Genomic DNA, 11,819 nt, shown 5'->3' with positions numbered 1-11,819 from the left:
TATATATATTGTTACGGAACAGAGAAAACTGTCCCGCAACGTTCCAGGTTCAAAACAAAGATTTAGGTAAAATTACATGTTAAAATTTAATGCTCAAACTAACAACAAAACATTCAGGACTCATAAGGATAATGTAATGGCAAAAACAGGTTAGATATATGGTTAACTGTAATAGCCTCTATTAACACGAAATTAGCAAGAGTAAATTTATCTCAGTCAGCCCTGATAAAATGATAATACCGGATAATAGTCAGTGAATGCAAGATATATTATTACAGATACAAAATATTATAAAAAATGACTGACATAAAAACACATGAATCACAAAAACCTCACTAGGCCTACGAATTAACACCCCATGCTACACAGTACAAGAAGAAATGCAACAACACTTATACTCAAATTACACAGCTGCTAGATGGTTGGAGACTTTCTGAGCACTCACAATATTAACTGTACAGGGGAGGACAGAGATGTGAGCAAAATGAGTAGATCTAAGTGGCAATAATACAGAGACTGAGCTCATTATATAGGGGCCGGCAGAGCTTGATACAACTTGTTAGAAGGACGCGCAAATGAAGCCATGGGGACAAAGAGTTGACAATCCTGCTCTGAACAACAGAAAGAACGACTTACTTTACTATAAGGGAAGAAGGGGGGAGTGAAGTAGAACACGCTCGTGATCAAACATGCAGCATACTGTACGTTAGAATTACACAAAGGATGATGAAATCATAGGCTATGTAACACCTCCCCACAAAGAAAAAGAAATTTACAAAGGAAATTTTTAATTACTCTAAAACAATCTGTCTAAAGTCTAGATCAGCAATCTGCAATAACATTTTCTTTCCCCTTGACATGTTGTATGTCTAATGAATACTCCTGAAGAAGTAGACTCCATCTTGTCAATCTCTGATTTTTATCTTTAAACTTACTAAGGAATTTCAGTGGGTTATGATCGGTATAAATGACTATGGGGTCAAAACCAGAACACAAATAAAATGAAAAATGCTGTAAACCCAAAATCAAGGCCAAAAGCTCTTTCTCAATAGTTGAGTAGTTCTTTTGAGGTGGAGTGAACTTCTTACTGTAATAAGACACAGGGTGTTCAATACCCTGATCATACTCTTGCAGTAAAACAGCCCCAGCTCCTGTATCACTTGCATCAACAGCCATCTTAAAAGGCTTAGCAAAATTTGGAGTAGCGAGCACTGGCTGACTTAATAGGATAGCTTTAAGTTTGCTGAAAGAGGATTCACAGTTATCGGTCCAGACAAATTTAACTCCCTTTTTCAGTAGGTCTGTAAGTGGTGATACAAGAATAGAAAAGTTAAGAACAAATCTCCTGTAATAACTTACCATTCCCAAAAATCTTAGTAGCTCTTTCCTACTTTTAGGTCTGGGAAGATCACTTATAACCTGAACCTTAGCTCCTGGTGGTGCAACATGTCCATCACCAATTACATACCCAAGGTACTGAACTTTAGCTTGACCAAACTCACGCTTTGATAAAGTAGCTACAAGATTAGCCTGAACTAAACGCTCAAGAAATTTACTGACATGGCATAGGTGATCTTTCCAGTTGTCACTGAAGATTAATACATCATCAATATAAACAACACACCCTGCCAAACCCTCTGTTACAACATTCATGAGCTTCTGAAATGTGGCTGGTTCATTCTTCATACCATATGGCATTACAGAACATGCAAAAGTCTTTCCTAGTGTTACAAAACATGAGATCTCCCTAGCACGTTCAGTCATAGGTACTTGCCAGTATCCCTTTAACAAATCAAACTTACTTATGTACCTAGCCTTTCCGATCTTGTCTATGCAATCTTCCACGCGAGGGAGAGGGTAAGTGTCTGTTTTGGTTATCTGATTAACACGTCTGTAGTCGATGCAAAGCCGCTGTGACCCACCTGGCTTAGGAACTAGAGTGACAGGAGAACTCCACTCGCTCTAACAGGGCTCAATCATCTTGTGGTCCAACAGGTAGCCAAGCTCCTTCTGGATGAGAGGAACTTTCACTGGGTTCACACAGTAAGGAGGCAATTTAATTGGCTTTGCGTCTCCAACATCGACATCATGCATCAACACAGTGGTTCTTCCTGGAGTAGCACGGAACACTTGCGGGTACTCCTGTAGTAATGCCAAAAAGTCCTGCCTTTCCTCGGGAGCTAGATGAGAAAGCTTAGTCTGGAGATCATTCATGAAATCAGGATTCTTCCCCAAACTATCACTCAGGCTCATGCTGCATGGGAGAACTTCACTTGCAGACTCGGGTGGAACAGCTACAGTGCAGACTGGGTTATTTTCGTCCCGCCTGTGATATAACTTTAGCATGTTGATGTGACAAAGTTGCTTGTTCTTTCTACGATCTGGTGTGGCGATGACGTAGTTGACGTCACTGAGTTTCTTCTCCACGAAATAAGGACCACTAAACTTGGCTTGAAGAGGTTGCCCATGCACTGGTAGCAGAATGAAAACCTGATCTCCTGGCTGAAAGTGGCGTAACCTGGACTTCTTATCATACCAAGTCTTCATCTTCTCCTGAGCAGCTCCTAAATTCTCTCTCGCCAGCTGTAAAGCAGTGGACAGCCGTTCTTTGAACTTCATCACATACTCCAGCAGGTTGACGTCATCTTCCTCTGACAGCCAGCAATCCTTGAGTAACTTAAGGTGTCCTCTTACTTCATGGCCAAACAGTAGTTCAAAAGGTGAGAAGCCCAGTGATTCATTTGGAGATTCTCTTGCGGCAAATACAACGAATGGAAGACCTTTATCCCAGTCTTTCTGATGTTCCAAACAGTATTTCTTGGGCATCGATTTGAGTGTTTGATGATATCTCTCCAACGCTCCTTGGGTCTGGGGATGGTAAGCTGAAGACGTGATCTGGGTGATGCCCAACTCTTTCAGAGACTGCTTGAAAACATTTGACATGAAATTACTTCCCCGGTCGGACTGTACCTCCTTGGGCAGACCAAACTTTGTGAAGAACCCTAGCATTTCCTTAAACGTTCTTTGCTGAGATATTTCTAAGTGGAATGGCTTCAGGATAACGAGCAGCCATATCAATCAGGGTCAACACATAAGAAAATCCTGAAGAAGGCTTAGGAAGAGGGCCCATAATATCCACCAACACACGGGTGAAAGGCGCCTCAAAAGGAGGAATGGGAACTAGAGGTGCAACCTTTTTGGTCTGATTACACTTCCCCACAACTTGACAGGTGTGACAAGACTTACAATACGAGGAAACATCCCTGAAGATACCTGGCCAGTAGAAGTGTTTCAAAATGCATGCTACAGTCTTCCTCACTCCAAGGTGTCCTGCCAAACTGGAATCATGAGCCACTCTAATGATATCCTGCCTACAAACACGAGGGATGACAACTTGATGTACAATCTCCCACTCACACTCGGCTGATGCAGTTGGGGGTCTCTACTTCCTCATAAGTACTCCTGACTTTATATAATAACAAGTAGAAGCACCAGCTGACTCTTCCTCACTGCAAGCAGAGTTAGCTAGACCTTTCAACTCAGGGTCAGCAACCTGCAACTCAACCAACTCTTGACGAGACAAATTATCAACACTACGGGGTACTGCCTCATCTGGTGAGTGGTCCAAATTAGCAAGAAAAGTGTCAGCTAGGGTAACATCATCATCATCATTATCCTCTAAGTCACCAGTAACTTTAGACTTAGCCCAAGTAACAGCACATGCAGGGAACACATCAGGGACATCACAATCCTGGGCCGCAGCCACTGGCTCACTAGACAACTGAGGAGCTGGACACACTTGACTTCCACCAATATCATTTCCAAGTAAGAAAGTTACACCTGACATTGGGAGTGTCTCAACCAACCCAACCATAACGGAACCATTAACAAAACCAGACTCTAAATTCACTCTCCACAGAGGGACAGAGAAGTAATTATTCCCTACACCTTGTAAGATTACAGTTTCATCAGAGGAATTAACATTAGAGCCTAGAACACTGGTCAGCATAAGGGATTGGCAAGAACCTGTATCACGATATATTTTAACTGATTTCCTGTCATTACTGTCCAGAGGACTGACAAAACTATCAGACAGGAAATTAGCACATGAACTCTTGAGAGTGTCACCCACGTTACTGCTCAAAAGAGGAGCTTCATCACGAGAATTTAATTTATCCCTCAAAGCAGGTTCAGTTAACTCAGTTAAAGAATTCTGGAAACTCTCAAGGGTGGACACTAGACCAATTGACTGAATATTTAAAGACTCCCTTTTGTTCACATCACACTGTCTCCTGAAACATTTCTCCGTAGTATGACCAAGCTTACTACAATAAGTACATTTAGTTTTCTGAAATCTAGAGGTGAAGCTGGTATTTACTTCCTGAGAAACATCATCTTTATTCTCTTTCCTGTTACCTGTACTCTGAGTAGAGACAACGTACTTACTCTCAGCTTGCCTTTTTTCTCTAGAATATCTCTTGTGAGTGAGAACATATTCATCAGCTAAAACTGCAGCATCAGACAAATTATCTATTCTTTTCTCATCAAGATTTAGGCTTACATCTTTATTAATACACCTCTTGAAGTCCTCCAGCAAAATCATCTGCTTAAATTTGTCAAAATCAGAATCCACATTCTTAGAACTTAACCACTGCTCTATCAGATCTTCTTTGATTTTTCCATACTCAACATGGGATTGCTTATCTTGCTTATAAGTTGTCCTAAATTTTACTCTATAGGCTTCAGGAACAAGCTCATAGGCCTTAAGAATCAAGCTCTTAACTACATCATAATTATCAGATTGATCCTGAGGCAAAGATGTATAAGTTACTTGAGCTTTACCGGTGAGAACAGTTTGAAGGTGTACTGGCCAATACTTTTTGGGCCAATTAAAACCTGTAGGTACCCTCTCAAACAACTGAAAATACTTTGTTAAATCAGATTCATTAAAAGGAGGGACAAGTTTAACATTTTTAGCCACATCAAAATCATCAGAGCTAGATGATCCAGTTCCACATTGTTTCATGCGATACTCATGGTCTGCCTGAATCCTAGCAATTTCAATTTGTGCCTCCTGAATACGAGCCTGAGACTCAGCCTCCTTAGCACGTGCCTGAAACTCAGCCTCCTTAGCATTTGCCTGAAATTCAGCCTCCTTAACACGAGCCTCCTACAGGGCTAGCTGTATCTTAGCTAATTCAATCTTCGTTTGCTCATTTGGAGGAGTTACATTAAACAAGCTTTCATTAATCATGTCAACAATTTGATCTTTAGAATGATGAGAGCGAACAGCAATTCCCAATTGTTGAGCAACAAGCTTAAGTTCATTCTTTGGTCTGTTTTATACATCACAAACTGTTTGCACATTTGGCAAAAAATCTTTGGCTTCATCAAGTGTAGTAATAGTAGAAATCATGAATAAATCACAGTCACAAAATATCAAGCAATATCCTTATGATAATATCCTGAATATCCTGATAAGAGGTCGCCAAATTTATGTTACGGAACAGAGAAAACTGTCCCACAAAGTTCAAGGTTCAAAACAAAGAGTTAGGTAAAATTACAAGTTAAAGTTTAATGCTCAAACTAACAACAAAACATTCAGGACTCATAAGGATAATGTAATGGCAAAAACAGGTTAAATATATGGTTAACTGCAATAGCCTCTATTAACACGAAATTAGCAAGAGTAAATTTATCTCAGTCAGCCCTGATAAAATGATAATACCGGATAATACTCAGTGAATGCAAGATATATTATTACAGATACAAAATATTATAAAAAATGACTGACATAAAAACACATGAATCACAAAAACCTCACTAGGCCTACGAATTAACACCTTATGCTATACAGTACAAGAAAAAATGCAACAATCACTTATACTCAAATTACACAGCTGCTAGATAGTTGGAGACTTCCTGAGCACTCACAATAATAACTGTACAGGGGAGGACAGAGATGTGAGCAAAATGAGGAGTAGATCTAAGTGGCAATAATGCAGAGACTGAGCTCATTATATAGGGGCCGGCAGAGATTGATACAACTTGTAAGAAGGACGCGTAAATGAAGCCATGGGGACAAAGAGTTGACAATCCTGCTCTGAACAACAGAAAGAACGACTTACTTTACTATAAGGGTAGAAGGGGGGAGTGAGGTAGAACACGCTCGTGATCAAACATGCAGCATACCGTACGTTAGAATTACACAAAGGATGATGAAATCATAGGCTATGTAACAATATATATATATATATATATATATATATATATATATATATATATATATATATATATATATATATATATATACATACATATATATATATATATATATATATATATATATATATATTATACATATATACATGTATATACATATATATATATATATATATATATATATATATATATTATATATACATACACATTATATACAGTATATATATATATATATATATATATATATATATATATATATATATATATATATATATACATATATATATATATATATATATATATATATATATATATATATATATATATATATATATATATATATATATATATATATATATATATATATATATATATATATATATATATATATATATATATATATATATATAAGAGAACGGAGGAAGGAAAAACAAATGGGTAAAAAAAAAAAATAATAATCCATACACCAGGTTACTGTTGTCCTCTGTTCATAAAATATCTGTAACAATTAGACTTGAACAGTTGTGGGTTGAAATTTGGAGGAAAACAACTCTGGGGAAGCGAGTTCCAGAGAGATGCAGTTTGGGGAATGAAAAAATTCTGATAGGCAGAAGTTCTGCAATATTGTTGAGTGACATTCCAGTCATGAGCGCTACCAGATGCCCGTGTAGCACGAGGGAAGGCATAGAGAGGTGGCACCATGGACGCAACTTCATCTGAGCATTTGCCAAAAAAATATCTGTAAAATAATGCAAGGGAGGCAACATTCCTTCTTTCTTGCAGGGAAGGTAGTTCATATGTAATGGCAGGGTTGTTAATGATTCTGACAGCTTTATTCTGAATTTTGTCTAGTTGTCTTAATGCAACCTCTCCACAACCATTCCACAAGGGTGAGCAATATTCAAGCTAAGAGTGCACATGACTCTTATAAATTACAGCTAACTGCTCATCGGCGAAGAAGTTACGGACTCTGTACAATAATCCAAGTTTCTTTGAGGCGGTTTTAGCAAGTGATCTGACATGAGAGGTCCAGCTGAGGTCACTGTTAAGTGAGACACCAAGAATTTCAATACTTTTGGAGATGGGAATATTAGTAGCACTGAAGGTAATGTACGAATCTGGCAATATCTGTCTATTAGTAAACTGTATATATTAAGTTTTACTAGCATTAAAAGAGACAAGGTTGTTTTGTCCCCATTCAATGATTGTAGATAGATCTTGATTTATGGAGATGGCTTTACTGAGTTGAGAGCTAGAGATATTAGACTTTGTAAATGGATGTCTGAGTGTGAATGAACTATGTAGTGTTGAGTCATCTGCGTATGAGTGAATGGAATTGTGAGTGACAGATAAGAGATCATTAATATGAACCAGAAATAGGGTTGACGCCAGAACTGATCCCTGCGGCACGCCGGCGTTAATTGAGTGGAAATTCGAATATACATCATCTACTTTTACTCTTATTTTCCTGTCACTAAGATACGAAGAAATCAAAGGAACAACAGACGTTAGTCCATAGCAAGGGAGTTTGGACAGCAGGGAACGGTGCCATACTCCGTCGAAAGCTTTAGAGATATCAAGAGCTACTGCATGAGTTTCTCCAAAAAGATCAAATGCTTGATGGATGGTATGAGTTAAGAGATTGAGTATGTTAATGGTGGATCTCTCGTGGCGAAAACCGTATTGTCTATCACTAATTAAGTTGTTGGATTCAAGATGTTTTACAATATGCTTATTAATTAAAGTTTCAAATACCTTACCAAGAGAAGATGTGACAGCTATTGGACTGTAACTGGAGGGGTCAGACGAACTTCCTTTCTTCGGAACTGGGTGGATATTGGCTTCTTTCCATGAATTTGGGAATAAAGAAGTACGTACGCATAGTCTGAATAATTTAGCTAGGACAGAGGCAAGTTCAGGGGAACACTTTTTCAACACAATTGGCGGAATTCCATCTGGGCCTGGAGCTTTGTTGGTAGGTAAATTGTCTAGGATGGATTTTACATATCTTGTCTGTATTTTAAGTGGGGCAATTTCGGGAGAATCAAGTTCCAGTACTGAGACATTCTGGCTGATATCATCTGTGGTAGAGTTTCTGGCAAAGGTACTAGCAAAGATATCTGCTTTCCCACGTGGGTCATTTGTAATATTGCCATCTGAAGATTTTAGTGGGGGAATGGAAGATGACTTGTTAAAGTTATTATTGAAAGAATTAAGAGTTGACCAGAATATTCTATTGTCATTAGGGTTCTTAATTAAGTAGTTTTGATGCTTGCTTTTGAAGAAAGTTAGATTTAGATAGATTTATTACAGCTTTTCCATGATTTCTAGCAATTTTAAACTGGGAGAGTGATTCAGATGTTTTTGATTTTAAGTAAGAGTTATATATATATATATATATATATATATATATATATATATATATATATATATATTGTTACCGTAAAATTACAAGTTAAAATTTAATGCTCAAACTAACAACTAAACATTCAGGACTCATAAGGATAATGTAATGGCAAAAAACAGGTTAAATATATGGTTAACTGCAATAGCCTCTATTAACACGAAATCAGCAAGAGTAAATTTATCTAAGTCAGCCCAGAAAAAATGAGAAAACCGGATAATGCTCAGTTACTGCATGATATATTATTACAGATACAAAATATTGTTAATAATGGCTGACACAAAAAACACATGAATCACAAAAACCTCACTAGGCCTACGAATTAACACCTTATGCTATACAGTACAAGAAAAAATGTAATAACACTTATACTCAAATTACACAGCAGCTAGATGGTTGGAGACTTCCTGAGCACTCACAAAAATAAAAACAACTGTACAGGGGAGGACAGAGATATGAACAAAATGAGGAGTAGATCTAAGTGGCAATTAATGCAGAGACTGAGCTCATTATATAGGGGCCGGCAGAGCTTGATACAACTTGTAAGAAGGACCCGCAAATGAAGCCATAGGGGACAAAGAGTTGACAATCCTGCTCTGAACAACAGAAAGAACGACTTACTCTACTATAAGGGAGAGAAGGGGGAGTGAGGTAGAACACGCTCGTGATCAACCATGCAGCATACTGTACGTTAGAATTATACAAAGGATGACGAAATCATAGGCTATATAACACCTCCCCACAAAGAAAAAGAAATTTACAAAGGAAATTTCTTATTACTCTAAAACAATCTGTCTAAAGTCTAGATAAGCAATCTGCAATAACATTTTCTTTCCCCTTGACATGTTGTATGTCTAATGAATACTCCTGAAGAAGTAGACTCCATCTTGTCAATCTCTGATTTTTATCTTTAAACTTACTAAGGAATTTCAGTGGGTTATGATCGGTATAAATGACTATGGGGTCAAAACCAGAACACAAATAAAATGAAAAATGCTGTAAACCCAAAATCAAGGCCAAAAGCTCTTTCTCAATAGTGGAGGAGTTCTTTTGTGGTGGAGTGAACTTCTTACTGTAATAAGATACAGGGTGTTCAATACCCTGATCATCCTCTTGCAGTAAAACAGCCACAGCTCCTGTATCACTTGCATCAACAGCCATCTTAAAAGGCTTAGCAAAATTTGGAGTAGTGAGCACTGGCTGACTTAATAGGATAGCTTTAAGTTTGCTGAAAGAGGATTCACAGTCATCGGTCCAGACAAATTTAACTCCCTTTTTCAGTAGGTCTGTAAGTGGTGATACAAGAATAGAAAAGTTAAGAACAAATCTCCTTTAATAAACTATCATTCCCAAAAATCTTTGTAGCTCTTTCCTACTTTTAGGTCTGGGAAGATCACTTATAACCTGAACCTTAGCTCCTGGTGGTGCAACATGTCCATCACCAATTACGTACCCAAGGTACTGAACTTTAGCTTGACCAAACTCACACTTTGATAAATTAGCTACAAGATTAGCCTGAACCAAACGCTCAAGAAATTTACTGACATGGCATAGGTGATCTTTCCAGTTGTCACTGAAGATTAATACATCATCAATATAAACAACACACCCTGCCAAACCCTCTGTTACAACATTCATGAGCTTCTGAAAAGTGGCTGGTGCATTCTTCATACCATATGGCATTACAGAACATGCAAAAGTCTTTCCTAGTGTTACAAAACATGAGATCTCCCTAGCACGTTCAGTCATAGGTACTTGCCAGTATCCCTTTAACAAATCAAACTTACTTATGTACCTAGCCTTTCCGATCTTGTCTATGCAAACTTCCACGCGAGGGAGAGGGTAAGTGTCTATTTTGGTCATCTGATTAACACGTCTGTAGTCAATGCAAAGCCGCTGTGACCCACCTGGCTTAGGGACTAGAGTGACAGGAGAACTCCACTCGCTCTGATAGGGCTCGATCATCTTGTGGTCCAACAGGTAGCCAAGCTCCTTCTGGATGAGAGGAACTTTCACTGGGTTCACACAGTAAGGAGGCAATTTAATTGGCTTTGCGTCTCCAACATCGACATCATGCATCAAAACAGTGATTCTTCCTGGAGTGGCACGGAACACTTGCGGGTACTCCTGCAGTAATGCCGAAAACTCCTGCCTTTCCTCGGGAGCTAGATGAGAAAGCTTAGTCTGGAGATCATTCATGATATCAGGATTCTTCCCCAAACTATCACTCAGGCTCATGCTGCATGGGAGAATTTCACTTGCAGACTCGGGTGGAACAGCTACAGTGCAGACTGGGTTATTTTCGTCCTGCCTGTGATATAACTTTAGCATGTTGATGTGACAAAGTTGCTTGTTCTTTCTACGATCTGGTGTGGCGATGACATAGTTGACATCACTGAGTTTCTTCTCCACGAAATAAGGACCACTAAACTTGGCTTGAAGAGGTTGCACATGAACCGGTAGCAGAATCAAAACCTGATCTCCTGGCTGAAAGTGGCGTAACCTGGACTTCTTATCATACCAAGTCTTCATCTTCTGAGCAGCTCCTAAATTCTCTCTCGCCAGCTGTAAAGCAGTGGACAGCCGTTCTTTGAACTTCATCACATACTCCAGCAGGTTGACGTCATCTTCCTCCGACAGCCAGCATTCCTTGAGTAGCTTAAGGGGTCCTCTTACTTCATGGCCAAACAGTAGTTCAAAGGGTGAGAAGCCCAGTGATTCATTTGGAGATTCTCTTGCGGCAAATACAACGAATGGAAGACCCTTATCCCAGTCTTTCTGATGTTCCAAACAGTATTTCTTGAACATCGATTTGAGTGTTTGATGATATCTCTCCAACACTCCTTGGGTCTGGGGATGGTAAGCTGAAGACGTGATCTGGGTGATGCCCAACTCTTTCAGAGACTGCTTGAAAACATTTGACATGAAATTACTTCCCCGGTCTGACTGTACCTCCTTGGGCAGACCAAACTTTGTGAAGAACCCTAGCATTTCCTTAACCACGTTCTTTGCTGAGATATTTCTAAGTGGAATGGCTTCAGGATAACGAGTAGCCATATCAATCAGGGTCAACACATAAGTAAATCCTGAAGAAGTCTTAGGAAGAGGGCCCACAATATCCACCAACACACGGGTGAAAGGCGCCTCAAAAGGAGGAATGGGAACTAGAGGTGCAACCTTTTCGGTCTGATTA

The sequence above is a fragment of the Coenobita brevimanus genome, chromosome 58, assembly GCF_032717465.1.
Source record: "Coenobita brevimanus isolate Jiangsu-jjx chromosome 58, ASM3271746v2, whole genome shotgun sequence".
Taxonomy (NCBI): domain Eukaryota; kingdom Metazoa; phylum Arthropoda; class Malacostraca; order Decapoda; family Coenobitidae; genus Coenobita; species Coenobita brevimanus.
Note: the sequence above shows the minus strand (reverse complement) of the source record.